The sequence below is a fragment of the Ochotona princeps genome, chromosome X, assembly GCF_030435755.1.
Source record: "Ochotona princeps isolate mOchPri1 chromosome X, mOchPri1.hap1, whole genome shotgun sequence".
Lineage (NCBI taxonomy): Eukaryota > Metazoa > Chordata > Mammalia > Lagomorpha > Ochotonidae > Ochotona > Ochotona princeps.
In genome coordinates this window covers 39,590,849-39,618,026 of record NC_080865.1, presented here as the reverse complement: position 1 = coordinate 39,618,026, position 27,178 = coordinate 39,590,849, and positions in this window count along the sequence as shown.

Here is a 27,178-nt window from a genome sequence, read left to right as displayed (position 1 = left end):
GTGTTAGGGTTAGGTTTCGGGTTACTGTTAGTGTTGGTGTAGGCATTAGGTTTAGGGTTACGGTTCGGGTTTGTGTTAGGTTAAGTTTAGGGTTACAGTTAGGGTTAGGGTTGGTGTAAGCGTTAGTTTAGTGTTAGGGTTAAGGTTTGTGTCAGGATTTGGTTTATGGTTAGGGTTAGAGTTTGTGTTAGGGTTAGGTTTATGCTTTGGGTTTGTGTTAGGGTTGGTGTAAGCATTACGGTTACGGTTAGTGTTAGGGTTAGTCTTAGGGTTAGTGTTAGGGTTTGTGTTAGGGTTCGGATAATGGTTGGTGCAAGCATTAGGTTTTGGGTTAGGCTTAGGTTTAGGGTGTGTGTTAGGGTTAGGGTTGGGCTTAGGGTTTTGACAGTGTTAGGGTTATGGTTAGTGTTGGTGTAAGCATTTGTGTTATTATTGTGGTTAGTGATAAGGTTCAGGTTGTGTTAGGGTTAGTTTTAGGGTTAGGGTTAGGGTTAGGGTAATGTTTAGGCTAAGGGTTAGGGTTAGGGTTAATGTTAGGGTAAGGGTTAGTGTTAGGTTTAGGGTTAGGGTTAGGGTTGGTGTAAGCACTAGTTTAGGTTTAGGGTTAGGGTGGGTGTTAGGTTAAGGATTAGGGTTAGGGTTAAGTTTAGGGTTTGTGACAGGGTTAGGGTTAGTGTTGGTGTATGTATTAGGTTTAGGGATACGGTTAGGGTTTGTGTCAGGGTTTGGTTTAGGGTTTCGTTTTTTGTTTGGGTTACGGTTCTTTTTACGGTTAGAGTTAGCGTTTGTGTTAAGGTTAGGTATAGGGTTTGTGTTAGGGTTAGGGATAGCGCTGGTATAAGCATTAGGTTTATTGTTAGGGTTAGAGTTACTGTTAGGTTTACAGTCCAGGTTAAGGTTGGGTTAGGGTTAGGGTTAGGGTTTGTGTTAGGGTTGGGCTTAGGGTTGGTGTAAGCACTTGGGTTATAATTGAGGTTAGGGTTAGGGTTAGTGTTTGTATTAGGGATTGTGTTAGTGTTAGGGTTAAAGTTAGGGTTTGTGTCAGGGTTAGGGTTAGGTTTAATGTTAGGGTTTTTGTTAGGGTTAGGGTTACGGTCAGGGTTAGTGTTCGGGTTAGAGTTAGAGTTAGGGTTGGTGTAAGCATTAGGGTAGGTTTAGGGTTAGGGTTCGGATTTGTGTTAGGGTTGTTTTAAGCATTAGCATATTGTAAGGGTTAGGGTTGGTGTAAGCATTAGTGTTAGGGTTAGGGTCAGGAATATTGTTAGGATTAGGGTTACGGTCAGTGTTAGGGTTATAGCTAGCGTTGGAGATAGGGTTGGTGTAAGCATTAGGGTTAGTGAAAGGGTTAGTGTTAGTGTTAGAGAAACTTTCAGGGTTAGAGTTCGGGTTAGGGTTAGCGTTAGGGTTTGTGTTAGGGTTAGGGTTAGCGTTGGTGTAAGCATTAGGTTTAGGGTTAGGGTTAGGGTTTGGGTCAGGGTTAGGGTTAGGGTTAGGGTTTGTGTTAGGGTAGGAGTAAGCGTTAGGGTTAAGTTTAATGTTAGGCTTAGTGTTAGAGTTAGGGTTAGGGTCAGTGTTAGGGTTCGGGTTCAGGTTAGAGTTAGGGTTGGTGTAAGATTTAGGGTTAGGTTTAGGGTTAGGGTTAGGGTTTGTGTTAGGGTTGGTTAAAGTATTAGTGTTAGGGTTAGGGTTAGTGTTTGTGTTATGGTGAGGGTTAGGGTTAAGGTTGGTGTAAGCATTAGGTTTAGGGTTGTGTTAGGGTTAGTGTTAGGATTAGGGGTTCGGTCAGTGTTAGGGTTAGGGTTAGCGTTAGAGTTAGGGTTGGTGTAAGCATTATGGTTAAGGTTAGGTTTAGGGTTAGTTGTAGGGGTTGTTTTAGGATTAGGGTTTTGGTTAGTGTGAGATTGATGTTGAGGGTTGGGGTTAGGGTTTGTGTAATCATTAAGTTTAGGGATAGGTTTAGGGTGTGTGTTAGGGTTAGGGTTGGTCTTAGGGGTAGACAGTGTTAGGGTTTAGCGTTAGTGTTGGTGTAAGCATTTGAGTTACTATTGAGGTTAGGGTTAGGGTTAGGGTTCGTATTTGTGTTAGCGTTAGGGTTAGGGTTAGGGTTATGGTTTGTGTTAGGGATTGTGTTAGGTATTGGGTTATGGTCAAGGTTAGTGTTTGGGTTAGGTTTAGAGTTAGGGTTGGTGTAAGCATTAGAGTTAGTGTTACGTGTTTGGGTTAATGTTAAGGTTAGGGTTATGATCAGGGTTAGGGTTTGGGTTAGGGTTAGAGTTAGGGTTGGTGTAAGCATTAGGGTTAGAGTTAGGGTTAGTGTTAGGGTTTGTGTTAGGGTTAGGGTTAGGGTTGGTGTAAGAATTTGGTTTAGGGTTAGGTTTAGGTTTTGTGTTAGGGTTAGGGTTAGGGTTAGGTTTTGTGTTGGTGAGGGTTAGGGTTAGTGTTACGGTTTAGGGTTTTGTTAGGGTTGGTGCAAGCATTAGGTTTACGGTTATGCTTAAGGTTTGTGTCAGGGTTAGGGATAGGCTTTGGGTTTGTGTTAGGGTTAGGTTAGGGTTAGGGATAGGCTTTGGGTTTGTGTTAGGTTTAGGTTAGGGTTAGGGTTGTTGTAAGCATTAGGTTAAGTGTTAGGGTTAGGGTTTCTGTCTGGGTTAGGGTTAGAGTTATTGTTATGGTTTGTGTTAGGGTTAGGGTTAGTGTTTGTGTTAGGGTTGGAGTAAGCATTAGGCTTACGGTCAGGGTTACGGTTCTAGTTAGGGTTAGGTTTAGGGTAAGGTTTAGGATTAGAGTTAGGGTTTGTGTTGGGGTTAGCCTTAGCGTTGTTGTAAGCATTAGGTTTAGGGTTAGGGTTAGAGTTAGGGTTAGAGTTACGGTCCGTGTTAGGGTTTGGGTTAGGGTTAGGGTTTGGTTTAGGGTCAGGGTTTGTGATATGGTTAGGTTTAATGTAAGCATTAGGGTTAGACTTAGCGTTAGAATTAGTGTTGGTGTAAGCATTAGGGTTAGACTTAGGGATAGAATTAGTGTTGGTGTAAGCATTAGGGTTAGGGTTAGAGTTAGTGTTAGGGTTAGAGTTACTTTCAGGGTTAGGATCAGGTTAGGGTTCCGGTTAGGGTTTGTATTAGGGTTAGCGTTATTGTTTGTGTTGGGGTTAGGGTTAGCATTGGTGTAAGCATTAGGTTTATGGTTAAGGTAACATTTAGGGTTTGGGTTACGGTATGGTTTATGGTTTATAGCTAGTGTTAGAGTTAGAGTTAGGGTTATGGTTAGGCTTTTTGTTAGGGTTAGGGTTAGTGTTTGTGTGGGTTAAGGTTAGTGTTGTTGTAAGCATTTGGGTTACGATTGGGGTTAGGGTTAGGGTTAGGTTTTGTGTTAGGGTTAGGGTTAGGTTAGGAGTTAGGGTTAGTGTTGGTGTATGTATTAGGTTTAGGGATACGGTTAGAGTTTGTGCCAGGGTTTGGGTTAGGGTTACGTTTTTTGTTTGGGTTACGGATCAGTTTATGGTTAGGGTTAGCGTTTGTGTTAAGGTTAGGTATAGGGTTTGTGTTAGGGTTAGGGTTAGGGTTACTGTTGGTATAAGCATTAGGTTTAGTGTTAGGGTTAGAGTTAGGGTTAGGATTACAGTCCAGGGTAGGGTTGGGTTAGGGTTAGGGTTAGGGTTTGATTTAGGGTTGGGCTAGGGTTTGTGTAAGCTTTTAGGTTATAGTTGAGGTTAGGGTTAGTGTTTGTATTAGGGATAGGGTTAGTGTTAGGGTTAGGGTTAGGATTTGTGTCAGGGTTAGGGTTAGGGTTAGGGTCAGGGTTAGGGTTCGTGTTAGAGTTAGGGTTAGGGTTGGTGTAAGCATTAGGGTTAGTGTTATGGTTCGGGTTAGGGTTTGTGTTTGGGTTAGGGTTAGGTTTAGGGTTAGGGTTAGAGTTGATGTAATTATTAGGTTTAGGGTTAGTGTTATGGTTTGTGTTAGGTTTAAGGTCAAGGTTTGTGTTAGGGTTATGGTTTTCGTTGGTGTAAGCATTTGGCTTAGGGTTATGGTTAGAGTTAGGGTTAGGTTTAGGGTCCTGGTTAGGTTTTTGGTTTGGGTTAGTGTTTGTGTTTTAGGGTTAGGGTTAGGGTTAGGTTTAGGGTTAAAGCTTGTGTTGGGGTTAAGGTTAGGGTTAGCGTTGCGTTAGGGTTAGGGTTAGGGTTGCTGTAAGCATTAGGGTTAGGGTTAGGTTAGGTTTAGTGTTTGTGTTAGGGTTGCTGTAAGATTTAGGGTTAGGGTTATGGTTAGGGTTAGTATTAGGGTTAGTTTTACGGTCAGCGTTAGGGTTCTGGTTAGTGTTAGATTTTTGGTTGGTGTGAGCATTAGGGTTAGGGTTACCGTCAGGGTTAGTGTTCGGGTTAGGGTTAGAGTTAGGGTTGGTGTAAGCTTTAGGGTTAGGGTTATGGTAGAGTTAGGGAATGTGTTAGGGTTAGGTTTCGGGTTTGTGTTACAATTAGGGTTAGGGTTAGGGTTTTTGTTAGGGTTAGGGTTAGGGGTGGTGTAAGCATTAATTTTAGGGTTAGGTTTAGGGTTTGTGTCAGGGTTAGGGTTAGGGTTAGGGTTAGGTTTAAGATTAGGGTTAAGGTTAGGGTTAGGTTTAGGTTTCTGGTCAGTGTTGGTGTGAGCATTACGTTTATGGTTAGGGTTAGGGTTTGTGTCAGGGTTAGGGTTAGGGTTAGGGTTTGTGTTAGGTTTAATGTTAGCATTGTTGTAAGCATTACGGTTTCGCATAGGGTTAGGCTTAGGGTTTGTGTTAGGGTTATGGTTACGGTTTTTGTTAGGGTTGGTGTAAGCATTAGGGTTAGCGTTATGTTTTGGGTTAGTGGTTTGGTTAGGGGTATCTTAGGGTTAAGGTTCGGGTTAGTGTTAGAGTTATGGTTGGTGTAAGCATTAGGGTTAGGGTTAAGGTTTGTATTAGGGTTAGGTTTAGGGTTAGCGTTTTTGTTAGGGTTAGGGTTACCTTTGGTGTACGCATTAGGTTTATTGTTAGGGTTAGAGTTAGGGTTAGGTTTACGTTCCGGGTTAGGGTTTGTGTTAGGGTTAGGGTTAGGGTTTTGGTTAGGGTTACGGTTTGTGTTAGGGATTGAGTTAGTTTTAGGTTTAGGGTTAGGGTTTGTTTTAGTATTAGGGTTAGGTTTGGTGTAAGCATTAGGGTTAGGGTAAGGGTTACCTTGAGGTTTAGGTTTTGTGTTAGGGTTAGTTTTAGGGTTTTGGTGAGACTGAGGTTTAGGGTTAGTGTTAGGGTAGGTGTAAGCATTAGGTTTAGGGTTAGGTTTAGGGTATGTTTTAGGGTTAGGGTTGAGCTTAGGATTAGAGAGTGTTAGGGTTAGAGTTAGTGTTGGTGTAAGCATTTGGGTTTCAAAGTGGGTTAGAGTTAGGGTTAGGGTTTGTGTTAGGGTTGCGATTAGGTTTAGGGTTTGTGTTAGGTTCAGGGTGAGGGTTAGGATGAGTGCGAGATTTAGGGTTAGGGTTCGGGTTGGTGTGAGCATTAGGTTTAGGGTTAGTTTTAGTGGTAGTGGTAGGGTTACAGTAATGGTTAGGGTTTGTGTTAGGGTTAGGTTTAGGGTTAAAGCTTGTGTTAGGTTTAAGGTTAGGGTTAGCGTTTGCGTTAGGGTTAGGGTTAGGGTTGGGGAAAGCATTAGGGTTAGGGTTAAGGTTAGGGTTACGGTCAGGGTTAGGGTCCGGGTTATGGTTAGAGTTATGGTTGGTGTGAGCATTAGGGTTAGGGTTACTGTCAGGGTTAGTGTTCGGGTTAGGGTTAGCGTTAGGGTTGGTGTAAGCTTTAGGATTAGGGTTACAGTAGAGTTAGGGAATATGTTAGGGTTAGGGTTCTGGTTTGTGTTAGAGTTAGGGTTAGGGTTAAGGTTTTTGTTAGGTTTAGGGTTAGGGGTGGTGTAAGCATTTGGTTTAGGGTAAGGTTTAGGGTTTGTGTCAGGGTTAGGGTTAGGGTTAAGGTTAGGGTTAGGTTTAGGTTTCGGGTCAGTGTTGGTGTAAGCATTACATTTAATGTTAGAGTTAGGGTTTGTGTCAATATTGGTATAAGCATTAGGATTATTGTTAGGATTAGTTTTTGTGTTAGTGTTAAGGTTACTATCAGGGTTCGGGTTGGGGTTAGGGTTAGAGTTAGTGTTGGAGTAAGCATTAGGTTTAGGGTTACCGTTAGGGTTAGGGTTTGTGTTAAGGTTGGTGTAAGCATTAGGGTTAGGGTTAGGGTTAGGGTTAGAGTTAGTGTTAGCGTTAGTGTTTTTTTTTAGGTTTAAGGTTAGGGTTAGGGTTGATGTAAGCATTAGGTTTAGGGTTAGGTTTAAGGATTGTGTCAGGGTTAATGATAGGGTGAGGGTTAGCGTTTGTGTTTGGATTAGGGTTAGGGTTAGAGTTGGTGTTAGTATTTGGGTTACGCTTGGTGTTAGGGTTTGGGTTAGGATTAGGGTTTGTGTTAGGATTAGGGTTAGGGTTAGTTTTTTTGTTAGTGTTAAGATTGCTGTAAGCATTAGGGTTAGTGTTAGGATTAGGGTTTTTGTCAGGTTTAGTTTTAGGGTTCTGGTTAAGGTTAGGGTTACGGTTGGTGTAATCTTTAGGTTTAGGGTTTGGGTTAGGGTTCCTGTCAGGGTTAGTACTAGGATTAGGTTAGGGTTTGTGTTGGGTTTAGAGTTACGGTCAGGGTTAGGGTTCGGGTTTGTGTCAGAGTTAGGATTGGTGTAAGCATTAGGTTTAGGGTTATGGTTAGGGTTAGATTTTGTGTTAGTGTGGGTTAAGCATTAGGATTAGGGTTATGGTTAGGGTTTGTGTTAGGGTTAAGTTTTGGATTAGGGTTGGTGTAAGCATTAGATTTAGGGTTGGGTTAACTTTTGTGTCAGGGTTAGGGTTAGTGTTACTGTTAGGCTTTGTGTTAGGGTTAGGGTTAGGTTAGGATTGGTGTAAGCATTAGGGTTAGGATTACGGTTAGGTTTAGTGTTAGCGTTAGGGGTACGGTCAGGCCTACGATTCAGGGTAGCGTTAGAGTTAGGGTTGGTGTAAGCATTAGGGTTACGGTCAGGGTTAGATTTTGTGTTACGGTTAGGTTAGGTTTGGTGTAAGCATTAGGTTTAGGGTTAGGGTTAGTGTTAGGGTTAGGCTTACGATCAGGGTTAGTGTTCGGTTTCGGTGTAGGGTAAGGGTTGGTGTTAGGGTTCGGGTTAGGGTTTTTGTGTTACGATTATGGTTGGGGTTAGGGTTATGGTTAGGTTTAGGGTTAGGGTTAGAGTTAGGGTTAGGGTTGTTGTAAGCATTAGGGTTAGGGTTATGGTTAGGGTTAGGGTTTGTGTTTGGGTTAGGGTTAGGTTTAGGGTTACGGTTAGAGTTGGTGTAAATATTAGGTTTAGGGTTAGGGTTACGGTATGTGTTAGGTTTAAGGTCAGGGTTTGTTTTAGGTTTATGGTTAGCGTTGGTGTAAGCATTAGGTTTACGGTTAGGGTTGGATTAGGGTTAGGTTTATGGTCGTGGTTAGGTTTTTGGTTAGGGTTAGGGTTTGTGTTTTAGGGTTAGTGTTAAGAATGGTGTAAGCATTAGTTTTAGGGTTAGGGTTAAGGTTAGGGTATGAGTTTGTGTTAGGGTTAGTGGTAGTGTTAGGGTTAGATTGAAGTTAGGGTTAGGGTTAGGATTAGTGTAAGCATTAGGGTTAGGGTTAGGTTTAGGGTGTGGGTTAGGGTTAGGGTTAGGGTTAGGGTTACGGTTAGGGTGATATTGAGGTTTAGAGTTACGGTTAGGGTTAGTGTAATTATTAGTTTTAGGTTTAGGGTTAGGGTTAGTGTCAGGTTGGGGTTAGGGTTAGTGTTTGTGTTAGGGTTAGGGTTAGGGTTAGGGTTTGTGTTAGGGTTGGTGTAAGCATTAGGGTTAGGGATAGGGTTACGGACAGGGTTATGTTTCGGGTTAGCGTTAGAGTTATGGTTGGTGTAAGCATTATGGTTAGGGTTAAGGTTTGTGTTAGGGTTACGATTAGGGTTAGGGTTACCGTTGGTGTACGCATTAGGTTTATGGTTAGGGTTAGAGTTAGAGTCAGGTATACGTTCCGTGTTAGGGTTTGTGTTAGGATTAGTGTTAGGGTTTGGGTTAGGGTTACGGTTTGTGTTAGGGATTGAGTTAGGTTTAGATTTAGGGTTAGGTTTGGTGCAAGCATTAGGGTTAGGGCAAGGGTTAGGGTGAGGTTTAGGGTTTGTGTTAGGGTTAGGGTTAGGGTTAGGGTGAGACTGTGGTTTAGGGTTAGTGTTAGGGTTGGTGTAAGCATTAGGTTTAGGGCATGTTTTAGGGTTAGGGTTGAGTTTAGGATTAGAGAGTGTTAGGGTTAGAGTTAGTGTTGGTGTAAGCATTTGGGTTTCAATGGGGGTTAGAGTTAGGGTTAGAGTTTGTGTTAGGGTTAGGGTTAAGGTCAGAGTTTGTGTTAGAGTTAGGGTTAGGGTTGGTGTCAGTATTAGGTTTACGTTTAGGGTTAGGGTTTGTGTCAGGGTTTGTGTTAGTTTTATTGTTAGGGTTGGTATAAGCATTAGGGTTTGTCATAGGGTTAGGCATAGGGTTTGTGTTAGGGTTAGAGTTACGGTTTGTGTTAGGGTTGGTGTAAGCATTAGGTTTAGCGTTATGTTTAGGGTTAGTGTTTTGGTTATGGGTACGTCAGGGTTAAGGTTCGGGTTAGCGTTAGAGTTAGGGTTGGTGTAAACATTATGGTTAGGGTTACGGTTAGGGTTAGAGTTTGTGTTAGGGTTTGTTTAAGCATTAGGGTTTGGGTTTGGGTTAGGGTTAGGGTTAGGGTGTTTTTTAGGGTTAGGGTTAGGGTTAGGGTTGGTGTAAGCAATAGGGTTAGAGTTACGGTTAGGGTTAGGGTTTCTGTTAGGGTTGGTGGAAGCATTAGGGTTAGGGTTAGGGATAGAGTTAGGGTTAGCGTTAGGGTTTTTTTTTTTTAATGGTTAGGTTTAAGGTTAGGTTTGGTGTAAGCATTAGGGTTATGTTTAGGATTAGGGTTAGGGTTAACTTTAGGGTTACGTTTAGGGTTTAGGTTAGATTTGGTGTAAGCATTAGGTTAATGGTTAGGGTTAAGGTTTGTGTCAAGGTTAGTATTAGGGTTAGTGTTAGTGGTTGTGTTAGGGTTAGGGTTAGGGTTGGTGTAAGCATTAGGGTTAGGGTTACGGTTAGGGTTAGGGTTTATGTTACGTTTAGTGTTATGGTTAGGGTTTTTGTTAGGGTTGGTATAAGCTTTAGGGTTATTGTTAGGAGTAGGATTTCTGTTAGGGTTAGGTTTATCATCAGGGTTAGGGTGCGGGTAAGGGTTTGAATTAGTGTTGGTGTAAGCATTAGGGTTAGGGTTACAGTTAGGGTTAGGGTTTGTGTTAAGATTGCTGTGAGCATTAGGGTTAGGGTTAGGGTTAGAGTTAGGGTTAGCGTTAGGGTTTTTTTGGGGGTTTAGGGTGAGTGTTAGAGTTGGTGTAAGTCTTAGGTTTAGGGTTAGGTTTGGGGTTTTTGTCAGGGGTAGGGATAGTGTGAAGGTTAGGGTTTGTGTTAGGATTAGGTTTATGGTTAGTGTTGGTGTTAGTTTTTGGGTTACGCTTGGTGTTAGGTTTATTGTTACGGTTTGTGTTAGGATTAGCGTTGGGGTTAGGGTTTTTGTTAGTGTTAAGGTTGCTGTAAGCATTAGGGTTAGTGTTAGGGTTAGCGTTTGTGTTAGGGTTAGGGTTAGGGTTAGGTTTAGGGTTAGGTTTAGGGTTGGTGTAATCATTAGGTTTAGGGTTTGGGTTAGCGTTTGTGTCAGGGTTAGAGCTAGTGTTAGGTTAGGGTTTGTGTCAGGTTTAGAGTTATGGTCAGGGTTAAAGTTAGGGTTAGTGTTACAGTTAGGGTTGGTGTAAGCATTAGGGTTAGGGTTACGGTTAGGGTTAGAATTTGTGTTAGTGTTGGTGTAAGCATTAGTGTTATGGTTAGGGTTTGGGTTTGTGCTAAGGTTAGGGTTAGGGTTAGGGTTTGGTGTAAGAATTGGGTTTAGGGTTAGGTTTTGTGTCAGGGTTAGGGTTACGGTTAGGGTTAGAATTTGTGTTAGTGTTGGTGTAAGCATTAGTGTTAGGGTTAGGGTTTGGGTTTGTGCTAAGGTTAGGGTTAGGGTTAGGGTTTGGTGTAAGCATTGGGTTTAGGGTTAGGGTTAGGTTTTGTGTCAGGGTTAGGGTTAGGGTTAGTGTTGGGCTTTGTGTTAGGGTTACGGTTAGGGTTAGTGTTAGGGTTGGTGTAAGCATTAGGGTTAGGGTTACGGTTAAGTTTAGTGTTAGTGTTAGGGGTACTTTCAGGCCTAGGGTTTATGGTAGCGTTATAGTTTTGGTTGGCGTAAGCATCAGGGTTTAGGGTTAGGGTTAGGGTTTGTGTTAGGGTTTGTGTTAGGGTTAGGCTTTGGTGAGGGTTAGGGTTGGTGTAAGCATTAGGTTTATGGTTACGGTTAGTGTTAGGGTTAGGTTTACAGTCAGGGTTTAGGGATCAGGTTAGGGTTATGGTTTTGGGTTAGGGTTTGTGTTAGGGTTAGGTTTAGGGATAGGGTTAGTGTTGGTGTAAGCATTTGGTTTAGGGTTAAGGTTAAGTTTTGTGTCAGTGTTAGGTTTAGGCTTACTCCTATGGTTTGTGTTAGGGTTAGGGTTAGGGTTATGGTTAGGGGTGGTTTAAGCATTAAGGTTAATGTTAGGGTTAGGGTTAAAATTAGGGTTAAGAGAGACAACTCGCAAGATGGCCGACATAGGAGGAAGACTGTGAGAGAGCTCACAGACAGAGAGGGCTAGAACGTGACAAAAGCGTAAGTGGAGCAGCATAGAACTACAGGGAGAAGAACGTGAAGTTCCCTGGACAGTGTGGAGCCAAAAAAATCCACACAACTCGGAAGAGCAACCAGGGAAAAACAAAGCAAATGACAGGGAAGACGACTTTCCGCTCCTGACCTGCTGAGTCACCTCTGCGTGCAGACGCTGAAAGCCGCCGAACCCACCCAAAGACCGACCTGCAGACGCTGTGGCCGTGAGGACCGGCGGTGATTGGGACCCACTGGCATCTGCTCACCCTGGTCACCAGGACTCGCCAGGACCTGCCCCGCTGCGGACACCAGGACCCTGAATCACCAGGACCCACCGGCATCTGCCCACCCTGGTCGCCAATCCCCGGGACCTGCACCAGCCGCAGCCTCTAGGCTCCATCGCGACCCGCGGAGACCAGCAACGGACGCAGCAGTCGGGAGACGCACTGGCGGCCAGGATTCCCACCAGAGGAAGAGGCAGACTGCAAGAACCTGAGGTTTGAGTGAGTTGGGTGGGGACAGTGGTGGGTTGGAGGCTTCGGGAGTTGGCCCCCCAGGGGCACGGACAGAGCCTGAACACAATTGGTCTCCCCGCCCCTCCCCCCCCCCCCAGGCTCCAGCCTCTAGAGACACAGGGCGAGTGACTTGAGACTGCCAAAACTGTGTCTGGGAGAAAGGCAAAAGGCACACTGGATACTCCCCTGTGCCTTTGCGGTGTGGCACTCAGCTGGGCGGTGCTATCCCACAGGAACCCGAGCACGCCTCTGGGCTGGGCAGTTCCCTGCTAGCGCCGGGGCGGTCGGTTCCCTGCAAGTGCTGGGGAGGGCGGACCTGCGCAGGAGGCGTTTCCAGAGAGCACCTGGAACACCCCACGTCCTATAGTCCCTTGCTCCGAGCCCTGTGATCCAGTAAACAGGGTGCGCGCACAGAGAGTGCCTTCACTCCCCCACGCCCTGTGGTAGCATACCTGTAGGGGACGAGCTGAGAGTGCGCTTTGAATCCTCTGGGCCCTGGAAGAGGCGCCCTGAGGTCCAGTGTTCTGGAGACGCACCAAAAGTGCCTTGAAAATTCCCACACCCTGCTACTCCACGCCTGCAGACTCCGATCTCTACAGGATAGTGCTTGGAGACCTCTCAGCACACTGGTGCCTAGGTCTCTCAAAAAAGAAACACTAACACAATGGGAAGAAATACCAGAAAAGGTAATGATCCAGATGAGAGTGCCAACACCCTACCAATAAAGGATCGAAAGCCAATGTCTATTTCGGAGATGCGAGATGAAGACATAGAAGATCTACCAGACAAGGAATTCAAAAAAATAATGTTAAAATATGTCAGAGACAATGAGAAGAATTGGGAGGACTTCAAGGAATTCAAGAACCACATAGCCTCAGAAATACAACAAATGAAAAGTAAAATCCTTGACTTAGAGCACAAAATTGAGAGCCTAACCAACAGAACAAATACAGCAGAAGAGAGGATCTCTGAAACAGAAGACACACAAAACGAACACACCCAGTTCATGAAACAGCTGGAGACAAGTCTGAACAAAGCCAATAAGACCATACAAGAAATGAAAGACAACCTCAGAAAATCAAATATTAGGATTATTGGCCTTCCTGAAGGAGCGGAAAAAGAATCAGGAATGCAAATGGTGCTCGACGAAATTATACAGGAAAACTTTCAAAACACTTGGAACATGAATCCAGCTCAAATCCAGGACGGTCAGAGGACTCCCAGCAGATATGACCCAAAGCGATCTTCACCCAGACATATGGTGCTCAAGTTCCACTCCAACGAAGACAAAGAAAGAATCCTGAGACAAGTACGAAGCAGAGAAAAGATCACATACAGGGGAAAACCAATCAGGATCACGGCTGACTTTTCTGAAGAGACCTTACAAGCAAGAAGAGAATGGACAAAGATCTTCCAAATCCTGAATCAGAACAACTGTCAACCAAGACTATTGTACCCAGCAAAGATCTCATTCGTATTTGAGAACGAAATCAAATACTTCCACAGCAAAGAGAAATTAGAAGAATATGCCAGCACAAAACCAGCTCTACAAAATCTCCTTAGAAATGCACTAATTCCAGAAAAAAAAGGAGGTGAATCATAAGCAAAGATGGCAAACAGGAAGGTCTCCCCACTAAAGTCCACACAAGGAAGGGCAATAACACAGATATCAACACCCACAAAAACAAGTATGGCAGGGCAAAATCACAACCTCTCAATTTTAACTCTCAACACAAATGGCCTGAACTCACCAATCAAAAGGCATAGATTAACAGAATGGATTATCAAACAGCACCCAACTATCTGTTGCCTACAAGAGACACATCTAACCAGAAGAGATTCAAAGAAGCTGAAAGTGAAAGGTTGGAAACAGATATTTCATGCCAATGGACGAGAAAAAAAGGCTGGGGTAGCTGTCTTAATTTCAGATGATGTGGACTTCAATCTGACACACATCAAAAAGGACAGGGAAGGACATTATATATTGGTGAAGGGACTGATCCATCAGGAAGTAATTACCATTGTGAACATATATGCACCAAATTCAAACGCACCTAGCTACGTGAAGCAATTACTCACGGACTTAAGGGGAGACATAGATATGCACACAATAATAGTGGGTGATCTTAACACCCCACTAACAACTATAGACAGATCAACAAAACAAAAACTCAACAAAGAAACAACAGAACTCATACAAACAATAGAACAACTGGACTTGGTTGACATTTATAGAATTTTTTACCCTAAGGCCACAGATTATACATTTTTTTCAGCAGTGCATGGCACCTTCTCCAGGATCGACCACATGATAGGACACAAAGCAAACCTAAATAACTTCCAAAAGATAGGAATCATACCATGTACCCTCTCAGACCACCACGGAATGAAGCTGGAAATCAGCAATTCAAAATGCCCCAGGAAATACAGAAACTCTTGGAGGCTGAACAATATGCTACTAAACGAACAATGGATCAGAGAAGAAATTAAAGATGAGATCAAAAAATTTATGGAAACCAATGAAAACTCTGACACAACATTCCAAAATTTGTGGGACACTGCCAAAGCAGTGCTACGGGGTAAACTCATCGCAATTGGAGCTCATGTCAAGGCCCAAGAGAGGCGCCAAATACAGGAACTAAACACACACCTCCAGGAACTGGAAAAACAACAGCAGAAGAGCCCCACACACAATAGGAAACAAGAAATCATCAAAACAAGGGAGGAAATCAACCAGATAGAAATAAAAAAAAAACATACACAAAATCAATGAATCAAAAAGCTGGTTTTTTGAGAAGATAAACAAGATAGACACTCCACTGGCCCAACTGACAAAGAAAAAACAAGAGAAGGCAAGAATTAACAGCATCAAAGATGAAAAAGGCAACATAACAACAGACACCGCATCCATTAAGGCCATAATCAGAAATTACTACAAAGCACTGTACTCCAACAAATCAGAAGATCACCAAGAAATGGAAAAGTTCTTAGACTTCTACCACTTGCCAAAACTTAGCCCAGAGGCAACAAACGACCTGAACAAACCCATAACTGAAGTAGAGATTGAATCAGTGATTAAAGACCTCCCAACAAGGAAAAGCCCAGGCCCAGACGGCTTCACTCCAGAATTCTACAAAACATTCCGAACAGAGCTGACCCCAATCCTCTACAAACTCTTCAAAACAATAGAAAAAGAGGCAACCCTTCCAAACTCATTCTATGAAGCCAACATTACCTTAATCCCAAAACCAGACAGAGAACTAACAGAGAAGGAAAACTACAGACCTATCTCTTTGATGAACATTGATGCTAAGATTCTCAACAAAATCCTAGCCAACAGAATTCAAAAACACATCAGACAGATCATTCATCCAGATCAAGTAGGATTCATCCCTGGAATGCAGGGATGGTTCAACATTCGAAAATCTATAAATGTGATACACCACATCCAAAAACTGAAAAACAAGAATCACATGATAGTATCAATAGATGCGGAAAAAGCTTTCGACAAAATCCAACATCACTTCCTACTAAAAACCCTAACCAAGGTAGGCATAGATGGAAAAATCCACAACATAATTAAAGCAATATATGAAAAACCCAATGCCAGCATCATACTGAATGGAGAAAAGCTGGAACCCTTCCCACTGAGATCTGGAACAAGACAGGGATGTCCACTTTCTCCACTACTATTCAACATAGTCCTAGAGGTACTCGCTGAGGCCATAAGACAAGAAAAAGAAATCAAAGGAATCCAAATGGGAAACGAAGAAGTCAAGCTCTCACTATACGCAGATGACATGATTCTCTTTATGTAGAAGAGCCAAGAGACTCAATACAGAGACTGCTAGAACTTGTACGAGAGTTTGGTAGAGTGGCAGGGTACAAAATTAATGAACAAAAATCAACAGTCATAGTGTATGCGAACAGCCCCAAGATGGAAAAAGACTTAACCAGCAAGATACCATTCAAAATAACAGAGAAAAGTATGAAATATCTGGGAATAAATCTAACCAAAAATGTAGAAGACTTATTTGAAGAAAACTACAATCTGCTTAAAAAAGAAATTGAACAAGACCTCAAAAGATGGAGTAATATCCCATGCTCCTGGATAGGTAAAATCAATATCATTAAAATGTCTATACTGCCAAAAGCAATATATACATTCAACGCAATCCCAATCAAATTGCCCAAAACATTCTTCACAGATCTGGAAACAATGATCCAAAGGTTCATCTGGAAGCACAAAAAACCACGGATAGCTAGAACTATCCTGAAGAACAGGAAGTTAGCAGGGGGAATCACAGTTCCGGACCTCTGGACATACTATAGGGCAGTGGTTATCAAAACAGCGTGGTACTGGCACAAAGATAGAGAGGAAGATCAATGGAGCAGAATAGAAACGCCAGAAGGAAACCCACACAGATACAGCCAAATAATCTTTGACAAAAAGACAAACGACAACCCAGGCAAATGGGAAGGTCTGTTCAATAAATGCTGCTGGGACAACTGGTTGATAGCCTGCAGAAACAAAAAAATAGATCCACATCTCTCACCATACACTAAGATCAGATCTAAATGGATAACAGATCTAAACCTACATCCAGAAACCTTCAAACGTTTGGAAGAAAATGTTGGAAACACACTGGAACACTTAGGGGTAGGCCCTCACTTCCTAAAAAAGACTCCAGATGCAGTAGAAATCAAGACCAAAATAAACAATTGGGACCTCATCAAACTAAGAAGCTTCTGTACAGCTAGAGAAACAATCAACAAAGTAAAAAGGCAACCCACAGAATGGGAGAAGATCTTCGCACACGACATAGGTGATAGAGGGCTAATATCCAGAATATACAAAGAGCTACAAAACAACCAAAATGTCAAAGCAAACAACCCACTCAAGAAATGGGCACGGGAAATGGGCAGACACTTCACAAAGGAACAAACCCAAATGGCAAATAAACATATGAAAAAATGCTCAAGTTCCCTGGCAATAAGGGAAATCCAAATTAAAACATCAATGAGGTACCACCTAACGCCAGTAAGACTGGCCCACATGAATAAAAGCACCAACGACACTTGTTGGCGAGGTTGCGGGGAAAAGGGAACCCTACTCCACTGCTGGTGGGGCTGCAGGCTGGTACAGCCTCTATGGAAATCAGTATGGAGAATATTCAAACAACTCAAATTCAACATACCGTATGATCCAGCAATAGCACTCCTAGGAATATATCCAGAACACTTGTTCTATGAGAAACCAACATGTACTCCTATGTTCATAGCAGCACAATCAGTAATTGCAAAAACATGGAAACAACCAAAATGCCCATCAACAGAGGATTGGATAAGAAAGCTATGGTTCATCTACTCCATGGAATACTACTCAGCTATTAAAAAAAACAAAATGCAGTTCTTTGTGGCCAAATGGGCCAAACTGGAAACCATAATGCTAAGGGAAATGAGCCAATCCCAAAAGGTTAAATACCACATGTTTGCCTTAATTTAAGATGATATGATGTTATGTATAACATGTTATGTTTTGAATGTTATATGTTGTGTATAAACTAAAATTGAAGTATAGGTGAGGTGGTCACAGAAGGTGGCTGGGAACCCGCATTTACTTTTAACATATTGGTTACTCATTACTATGTCAATTAATTCCATAATGATGTAAATTTTTGCTGATGGTATGTTGGAGCTTTCAATTGACTGGGATGATACTCTGCTGGCTCTGTCATCAGACCAGAGAGGGTATACCTAAGAAGCCGTTGAACTTGACTAGACAATAAGATGCTGGACTCTATGTTTGGTATATGCTTGCAATGGGGAAATCTCAACTGAACTTGAGCTGTGGTTATGCAATAAGGTGGAGGAATCCACCATGGTGGGAGGGTTTGGGGAGGGGTGGGGAGAACCCAAGTATCTATGTAACTGTGTCACATAATACAATGTAATTACTGAAGTTAAATAATAAATAATTAAAAAAAAATTAGGGTTAAGCGTATGGTCTGGGTTAGAGTTCGCATTAGCATTTTAGTTAGGTTTGGTGTAACCATTAGGCTTAGGGTTACCGTTAGGGTTAGGTTTTGTGTTACGTTTAGGGTTAGAGATAGGGTTGGTGTAAGCATTAAGTTTAGGGTTAGAGTTAGTGTTGGGGTTAGGGTTACGGTCAGGGTTTATGGTTCGAGTTAGGGTTAGGGTTAGGTTTTGTGTTAGGGTTAGGGTTAGCATTTGTGTTTGCGCTATGGTTAGGGTTAGCTTTAGTGTATGTGTTAGGGTTAGGGCTAGGGTTGGTGTAAGCATTATGCTTAGGGTTAGGGTTAGGGTTAGGGTTTGTGTTAGGGTTAGCGTTAGGGTTAGGGTTTGTGTTAGGTTTACAGTTAGGGTTGGTGTAAGCATTAGGGATAGGGTTAGTTTTAGGTTTAGGTTTTCTGTTAGGGTTAGGGTTAGGATTAGGTTTATGGTTAGAGTTAGTGTTGGTGTTCGGGTTGGTATAAGCATTAGGTCTACGGTAGGGTTATGGTTTGTGTCAAGGTTAGGGTTAGGGTTATTGTTTGTGTTAGGGTTAGGTTTAGTTTAAGGGTTTGTGTTAGCGTTGATGTAAGCATTAGTGTTAAGGTTAGGGTTAGGGTTAGTGTTCGTGTTAGGGGTACAGTCAGTGGTATGGTTTGGGTTAGCGTTAGATTTAGGGTTGGGTAAGCATTAGGTTAGGGTTTCGGTTAGGCTTAGGGTTTGTGTTAGGGTTAGGGTTAGGGTTGGGGTTAAGTTAGGGTTAGGGTTAGGGTTGGTGTAAGCTTTAGGTTTAGTGTTAGTGTTTGTGTTAGGGTTAGGGTTAGTGTTAGGGTTAAGTTAGTGTTAGGGTTAGGGTTGGTGTAAGCATTAGGTTTAGGGTTAGGATTTGTGTTAGTGTTAGTGTTAGGGTTAGGGTTTGTGTTAGGGTTGCTGTAAGCATTAGGGTTAGGGTTAGGGTTAGGTTTAGTGTTAGGGTTATGGGTACTGGCAGGGTAAGAGTTCGGGTTAGCGTTAAAGTTAGGGTTAAGGTTAGGTTTAGAGTTAGGGTTAGGGTAAGGTTTAGGTTTGGTGTAAGCCTTAGGGTGAGTGTCAGGTTTATGGTTAGAGTTTTTGTTAATGTTAGAGTTAGGGTTAGCGTGAGGGTGAGGTTTAGGGTTAGGGTTAGGGTTGGTGCAAGCATTATGGTTAGGGTTAGGTTTAGGTTTTGTTTTAGGGTTAGTTTTAGGGTTATTGTAATCATGAGATTTTGGGTTAGGGTTTGGGTTTGTGTAAAGGTTAGGGTTATGGTTAGGGTTTGTGTGAGGTTTACAGTTAGGTTTCGGGTTAGGGTTAGTGTTAGGGTTATGGTTTGTGTTAGTGTTAGGGTTATGGTTTGTGTTAGGGTTAGGGTTAGTGTTTGTGTTAGGGTTAGGTTTAGAGTTAGGGTTAGGGTTAGGGTTTGTGTTAATCTTAGAGTTAGGGTTAGCGTGAGGGTGAGGTTTAGGGTTAGGGTTGGGGTTGGTTCAAGCATTAGGGTTCGGGTTAGAGTTAGATTTTGTTTTAGGGTTAGGGGTAGGGTTAGTGTAAGCATTAGGTGTAGGGTTAGGGTTATGGTTTGTGTCTAGGTTAGGGTTATGGTTAGGGTTAGGTGTAGGATTTGTGTTAGGGTTTGTGTTAGGGTTTGTGTTAGGGTTGGTGTAAGCATTAGGGTTAGGGTTACGGTTAGGGTTTGTGTTAGTGTTAGTGTTAGGGTTTCGGTTAGGGTTATGGTTAGGTTTATGATTAGGGTTAGGGTTAGGGTTAGGGTTTTTTAAGCATTAGGTTTAGGGTTAGGGTTAGAGTTTGTGTTAGGGTTAGGTTTGGGTTTGTATTAGGGTTCGGTTAGGTTTGGTTTATGTAGTTTTTTTATTTTAAATTCATTAATTACATTGTATTATGTGACACAGTTTCATAGGTACTGGGATTCTCCCCACCCCTCCCCAAACCCTCCCACCATGGTGGATTCCCCCACCTTGTTGCATAACCACAGTTCAAGTTCAGTTGAGATTCCCCCATTGCAAGCATATACCAAACATAGAGTCCAGCATCTTATTGTCTAGTCAAGTTCAACGGCTTCTTAGGTATACCCTCTCTGGTCTGAAGACAGAGCCAGCAGAGTATCATCCCAGTCAATTAAAAGCTCCAACATACCATCAGCAAAAATTTACATCGTTATGGAATTAATTGACATTGTAATGAGTAACCAATATGGTAAAAGTAAATGTGATTTCTTATCCACCTTCTGTGACCACCTCATTGACATTTCAATTTTGGTTTATGCACAACATATAACATTCATAACATAACTTGTTATACATAACATCGTGTCATCTTAAATTAAGGTAAACATGTGGTATTTAACCTTTTGGGATTGGCTCATTTCCCTTAGCATTATGGTTTCCAGGTTGGCCCATTTGGCCACAAAAAACTGCATTTTGTTTTTTTTAATAGCTGAGTAGTATTCCATGGAGTAGATGAACCATAGCTTTCTTATCCAATCCTCTGTTGATGGGCATTTTGGCTGCTTCCATGTTTTTGCAATTACTGATTGTGCTGCTATGAACATAGGAGTGCATGTTGGTTTCTCATAAAACAAGTGTTCTGCATATATTCCTAGGAGTGCTATGGCCGGGTCATACGGTATGTTGTATTTGAGTTGTTTGAATGTTCTCCATACTGATTTCCATAGAGGCTGTACCAGCCTGCAGCCCCACCAGCAGTGGAGTAGAGTTCCCGTTTCCCCGCAAACTCGCCAACAGTGTTGTTGGTGCTGCTTTTCATGTGGGCCACTCTTACTGGCGTTAGGTGGTACCTCATTAGGGCTAGGGTTAGGGTTACGTTTAGAGACAGGGTTAGGTTTAGGGTTAGGGTTAGGGTTAAGGTTAGGGTTTGTTTTAGGGTTAGTGTTAGGAATAGGGTTTGTGTTAGCATTAGGTTTAGGGTTAGTGTAAGCATTAGGGTTAGGGTTACGTTTAGGGTTAGGGTTTTTGTTAGGGTTAGGGTTAAGTTTATGGTTTATGGTTAGGTTTAGGTTTAGATTTAGGGTTAGGGTTGGTGTAAGCATTAGGTTTAGGGTTAATGTTAGGTTTAGGGTAGGGTTATGGTTGGTGTAAGCATTAAATTATGGTTAGGGTTAGGGTGAGGGTTAGGGTTAGCGTTAAGTTTGGTGTAAGCATTACGTTTAGAGTTAGAGTTAGGGTTTGTGTTAGGGTTAGGGTTTGTGTTGGTTTAAGCATTTGGGTTCGGCTTAGGGTTAGGCTTAGGGTTTGTGTTAGGGTTAGGGTTAGGGTTAGGGTTCGGTTAGGGTTAGGTTTAGGGTTAGGATTAGTGTTGGTTTAAGCATTTGGTTTAGGGTTATGGTTAGGGTTTGTGTCAGTGTTAGGTTTAGGCTTACTCCTATGGTTTGTGTAAGGGTTAGTGTCAGGGTTAGTGTTGGGGTTGGTTTAATCTTAAGGTTAGTGTTAGGGTTAGGGTTAGAATTAGGGTTAGGGGTACGGTCAGGGTTAGGCTTCGCGTTAGCGTTAGAGTTAGGGTTGATGTAAAGATTAGGGTTAGGGTTACCTTTAGGGTTAGGGTTAGGGATAGGGTTAGGGTTAGTGTTAGGGTTCGTGTAAGCATTAGGTTTAGGCTTAGGGTTAGGGTTTGTGTTAGGTTTAGAGTTAGGGTTAGATTTAGGGTAGGGTTAGGTTTAGGGTTGGGGTTAGGTTTAGGGTTAGGGTTAGGGTTTGTTTTAGGGTTAGGGTTAGGGTTGGTGTAAGCATTAGGGATAGGGTTACTGTTAGGGTTAGATATTCTGTTAGGTTTAGTGTTAGGGTTATGGTTTGTGTCAAGGTTAGGGTTAGGGTTATTGTTTGTGTTTGGGTTAGTTTTAGGTTTGGCGTTTGTGTTAGGGTTGGTGTAAGCATTAGGTTTAAGGTTAGGGTTAGGGTTAGTGTTAGTGTTAAGGGTACATTCAGTGTTATGGTTCGGGTTAGCGTTTGAGTTAAGCTTGGTGTAAGCATTAGGGTTAGGGTTATGGTTATGGTTAGGGTTTTTGTTAGGTTTGGTGTAAGCATTAGTGTTAGTGTTAGAGTTAGGGTTAGGGTTAAGGTTAGAGTTAGGGTTAGGGTTAGATTTAGGGTTAGGTTTAGGGTTAGGGTTAGGTTAAGCGTAGGGTTATGTTTGGTGTAAGCATTAAATTATGGTAAGGGTTAGATTGAGGGTTCGGGTTAGCGTTAGGTTTGGTGTAAACATTATCTTTAGGGTTAGAGTTAGGGTTTGTGTTAGGGATAGGGTTAGCGTTCGGGTTCGGGTTAGGGTTAGGTTTAGGGTTAGGGTTAGTGTTGGTGTAAGCATTTGGTTTAGGGTTACTGTTAGGATTTGTGTCAGTGTTAGGTTTATTCTTACTCCTTTGGTTTGTGTTAGGGTCAGGGTCAGGGTTAGGGTTAGGGTTGGTTTAAGCATTAAGGTTAGTGTTAGGGTTAGGGTTAGAATTAGGGTTCAGGGTTAGGGTTCGCATTAGTGTTAGATTTAGGGTTGGTTTAAGCATTAGTATTAAAGTTAGGATTAGGGTTATGGTAAGTGTTAGTGTTAGGGGTACAGTCAGTGTTATGGTTCAGGTTAGCTTTAGAGTTAGGGTTGGTGTAAGCATTAGTTTTAGGTTTATGGTTAGGGTTAGGGTTTCTGTTAGTGTTAGGGTTAAGTTAGGGTTAGGGTTAAGGTTGGTGTAAGCGTTAGGTTTAGGGTTAGGTTCGGGTTTGTGTTAGGGTTAGAGATAGGCTTAGAGTTAGAGAGTGTTAGGGTTAGGGTTGGGCTTGGTGTAAGCATTTGGGTTACAGTTGGGTTTAGGGTTCAAGGTAGGTTTAGGATTAATGTTACGGTTAGGGTTACGGTTAGGGCTTGCGTTAGGGTTAGGGTTAGGGTTTGCTTTAGGGTTCGGGTTTGGTTTAGGGTTAGGGTTCCTGTTATGGTTAGGGTTAGTGTTGGTGTAAGCATTACGGTTAGGTTTAGGTTTTGTGTTAGGTTTAGGGATAGCGTTGGTGTAAGCATTAGGGTTAGGATTACAGTTATTGTTAGGGTTTGTGTTAAGGTTAGGGATAGGCGTAGAGTTAGAGAGTGTTAGGGTTAGGGTTAGGCTTGATGGAAGCATTTGGGTTACAGTTGGGTTTAGGGTTCAAGGTAGGTTTAGGATTAATGTTACGGTTACGGTTAGGGTTAGGGTTATGGTCAGGGTTAGGGTTCGGGTGGGTTAGTGTTAGGGTTTGCTTTAGGGTTCAGGTTTTGATTAGGGTTAGGGTTTGTGTTATGGTTAGTGTTAGTGTTGGTGTAAGCATTACGGTTAGGTTTAGGATTTGTGTTAGAGTTAGGGTTAGTGTTGGTGTAAGCATTAGGGTTAGGGTTACAGTTAGTGTTAGGGTTTGTGTTAGGGTTAGGGATAGGCTTAGAGTTAGAGAGTTAGGGTTAGGCTTGGTGTAAGCATTTGGGTTACAATTTGGTTTAGGGTTCAAGGTAGGTTTAGGATTAATGTTATGTTTAGGGTTAGGGTTAGTGTTGGTGTAAGCGTTAGGTTTAGGATTTGGGTTAGTGTTAGTGTTATGGTTACGGTCAGGGTTAGGGTACGGGTTAGGGTTAGGTTAGGGTTTCTTTTAAGGTTAAGGTTAGGGTTAGGGTTCGGGTTTGTGTTATGGTTAGGGTTAGGGTTCGTGTAACATTAGGGTTAGGGTTAGGGTTTGTTTTAGGGTTTGTGTTTTGGTTAGGGTTAGGTTTAGGGTTAGGGTTAAGGTTAGGGTTATGGTTAAGGTTTGTGTTAGGGTTAGGCTTAGGGTTTGTGTTATGGTTAAGTTTAGGGTATGTATAAGCATTAGGGTTAGGCTAAGTGTTAGGCTTAGGGTTTGTGTTAGGTTTAGGGATAGGGTTAGTGTTAGGTTTAGGTTTAGGGTTAGTGTTGGTGTAACACAGTTTTAGGGTTAGGATTTGTGTCAGTGTTAGGGTTACTGTTAGGGTTAGGGTTATGATTTGTGTTAGGTTTAGGTTTAGGTTTAGGGTTTGTGTTAGCGGTGGTGTAAGCATTAGGGTTAGGGTTAGGGTTAGTGGTAGGGTTAGGGGTACTGTCAGTGTTAGGGTTCATTTTAGCATTAAAGTTAGTGTTGGTGTAAGCGTTAGGTTTAGGATTACAGTTAGGTTTAGGGTTAGGGTTAGGGTTAGGGTTAGGTTTTGTGGGAGCATTTGGGTTACGGTTGGGGTTAGATTTCAAGGTATGTATAGGATTAATGTTACGGTTACGATTAAGGTTAGGGTTTGTGTTAGTGTTAGGATTAGGGTTAGGGTTATTGTTTGTGTAAGCATTAGTGTTACGGTTAGCGTTAGGGTTTGTGTTGGAGTAATCATTTGGATAAATTGCGGTTAGGGTTCCAGGTAGGTTTAGGGTTAATGTTAGGGTTAGGGTCAGGGTTAAGGTTTGTGTTAGGGTTAGGGTTAGGGTTATGGTTAGGGTTGGTGGACGCATTAGGGTTAGGGTTAGATTAGAGTTTGTGTTATGGTTAGGGTTAGGGTTGGTGTTAGTGTTATTGTTAGGGTTAGGGTTGGTATTATTGTTTTAATTACTGTTGATGTTAGGGTACCAGGTAGGTTTAGGGTTAATGTTAGGGTTAGTGTTAGGGTTAGGGTTAGTGTTAGGGTTAGTGTTTGTGTTAGGGTTAAGTTTAGAGTTATAGTTATGGCTAGGGTTGGGTGAGGGTGAGGATTAGGGTTAGGGTTGGTGTAAGCATTAGGTTTAGGTTTAGGGTTAGGGTTTGTGTTTGTGTTAGAGTTATGGTTAGGATTAGAGAGTGTTAGGGTTAGGGTTAAGATTTGGGTTGGTGTAAGCATTTGGGTTACGGTTGGGGTTAGGGTTCAAGGTAGGTTTAGGATTAATATTACGGTTAGGGTTAAGGTTAGGGTTTGTGTTATGGTTAAGGTTAGGGTTAGGGTTGGTGTAAACATTAGTGTTAGGGTTAGGTTTAGGGTTAGGATTTGCGTTATGGTTAGGGTTTGGGTTAGGTTTAGGGTGAAGTTTAGGGTTAGGGTTATTTTAGTGTAAGCATTAGGTTTAGGGTTAGCCTTAGGGTTAGGCTTTGTGTTAGGGTTAGGGTTAGAGTAAGTTTGGATGAGGGTGAAGGTGAGGTTTAGGGTTAGGTATCAGGTTGGTGTAAGCATTAGGTTTAGGGTTAGTGTTAGGGTTTGTGTTAGGGGTAAGGTTAGGCTTAGGGTTAGTTAGTGTTAGGATTAGGGTTTGGGTTGGTGTAATCATTGTGATTATAGTTCGTGATAGGATTCCAGGTAGGCTTAGGGTTATGGTTAGGATTAGGGATAGGGTTTGTGTTATGGTTAGGGTTAGGGTTAGAGTAGGGGTTAGTGTTAGTGTTGGTGTCAGAATTAAGTTTAGGTTTAGGGTTAGGGTTAGTGTTACAGTTAGTGTTATTGTTAGTTGTAGGGTTAGGATGAGGGTTAGGGTCAGGGTTAGGGCTGGTGTAAGCATTAGTTTTACGGTTAGGGTTAGGTTTTGTGATATGGTTAGGGTTAGTGTTAGTGTTAGTGTTAGGGTTAGTGTTAGGGTGAGGTTTAGAGAGTGTTAGGGTTAGGGTTTGTGTTGTTGTAAGCATTTGGGTTACTTTTTGAGTTAGGGTTCCAGGTAGGTTTAGGGTTAGGGTTAAGGATTGTGCTAAGGTTAGGTTAGGGTTAGGGTTTGTGTTAGGGTTATGGTTAGTGTTAGGGTTTGGGTTATGGTTTGCGTGTTTGAAAGCATTAGGGTTAGGATTAAGGCTAGTGTTTGTTTTAGGGTTAGGGTTAGGGTTAGCCGTAGGGTTAGGTTTAGGGTTGCCATAAGCATTAGTGACAAGTTTAGGGTTAGGGTAAAGGTCTTGGTGAGGTTTAGAGTGAAGTTTATGTTTAGGATTAAGGTTGGTGTAAGCATTAGTGTTAGGGGTAGGTTTAGGATTAGGTTTAGGGTTAGGGTTAGGGTTTGGGTTGGTGTAAGCATTGGAGTCAGTGTCAGGTTCAGGGTTAGGGTTTGTGTTAGGGTTAGGGTTAGTGTTAGAGTTAGGGATAGTTTTGCTAAGGGTCAGGGTTGGTGTAAGCTTTTGGGTTTCTTTTGGTTTAGGGTTCTACTTAGGTTTAGAGTTAGTGTTTTGGTTAGGGTTAGGGTTTGTGTTAGGGTTTGGGTTAGGGTTAGGATTAGGGTTAGGTATAGTGTTGGTGTAAGCATTATTGTTAGTTTTAGGGTTTGTGTTAGGGTTTGGGTTAGGTTGGTGTAAGCATTAGTGTTAGGGTTAGGTTTAGGGTTAGGGTTAGGGTTAGTGTTAGGGTTAGGGTGAGGATGAGGTTGAGGGTTAGGGTTAGCGTTATGGTTGGTGTAAGCCTTTGGGTTAGGATAGGCTTAGCTTTAGGGATTGTGTTCGGGTTAGGGTTAGGGTTAGGGTTAGAGTTAGGTTGAGGATAAGGTTTAGGGTTAGGGTTGGTGTAAGCATATGTTTAGGGTTAGGGTTAGGAATTTTGTTAAGGTTAGTGTTAGGTTTAGGTTTAGAGAGTGTTAGGGTTAGGGTTCGGGTTGGTGTAATCATTTTGATTACGGTTGAGGTTAGGGTTCCAGGTAGGTTTAGAGTTAATGTTAGGGGTAGGGTTAGGGTTAGGGTTAGAGTTGGTGTAAGCATTAGGTTAAGGGTTAGGGTTTGGGTTAGGGTTTGTGTCAGTGTTAGTGTTAGGGTTAGGATTAAGTTTAGGGATGGTGTAAGCATTAGGTTTAGGGTTAGGGTTAGGGTTTTTTTAGAGTTAGACTTAGTGTTAGAGAGTGTAGGGTTATGGTAGGCTTGTAAGCATTTGGTTTAGGGTTGGGGTTAGGGTTCCAGTTAGCCTTCGGGTTAGGTTTAGGTTGAGGGATTGGATTGGTGTAGCCATTCGGGTTAGGGTTTGGTTTAGGGTTAGGATTAGTGTCAGGGTTCTGGTTACGGTCATGGTTAGGGTTCGGGTTAGCGTCAGAGTTAGGGTTGGTGTAAGCATTGGAGTTAGGGTTAGGGTTTGTGTTAGGGTTAGAGTTATGGTTATGGTTAGTTTTAGAGTTAGAGAATGTTAAGGTTAGGGTTACGGTGCGTGTTAGGGTTAGGGTTTGTGTTAGGGTTAGGGTTAGCTTTGGGTTGGTGTAAGCATTAGGATTTGGGTTATGGTTTGTGTTAGGGTTAATGTTTTTGTTAGGTTTAGGGTTAGGGTTAAGGTTTGTGTTAGGGTTAGTTTTAGGCTTAGGGTTAATGAGAGTTAGGATTAGTGTTAGGGTTCGTGTAAGCATTTGGTTTGCAGTTGGGGTTAGGGTTCCAGGTAGGCTTAGAGTTAGCGTTAGGGTTAGGGTTGGTGTAAGCATTATGGTTAGGGTTAGGTTTAGTGTTAGGGTTTCTTTTAGTGTTAGGGTTAGGGTTATGTTTAGAGTTAGGGTTAAGGATAGAGATAGGCTTGGTGTAAGCATTAGGGTTAGGGTTAGGGTCAGGTTTAGGGTTTGTGCTAGGGTTCGTGTAAGCATTTGGGTTACGGTTAGGGTTAGGGTTAGCGTCAGGTTTATGATGAGGGTTATGTTTAGGGTTAGGGTTGGTGTAAGCATTAGGTTTAGGGTTAGCCTTAAGGTTTGTGTTAGGGTTAGGGTTAGGGTTCGGTTAGGGTTAGGTTTAGGGTTAGGATTAGTGTTGGTTTGAGCATTTGGTTTAGGGTTACGGTTAGGGTTTGTGTCAGTGTTAGGTTTAGGCTTACTCCTATGGTTTGTGTAAGGGTTAGTGTCAGGGTTAGTGTTGGGGTTGGTTTAATCTTAAGGTTAGTGTTAGGGTTAGGGTTAGAAT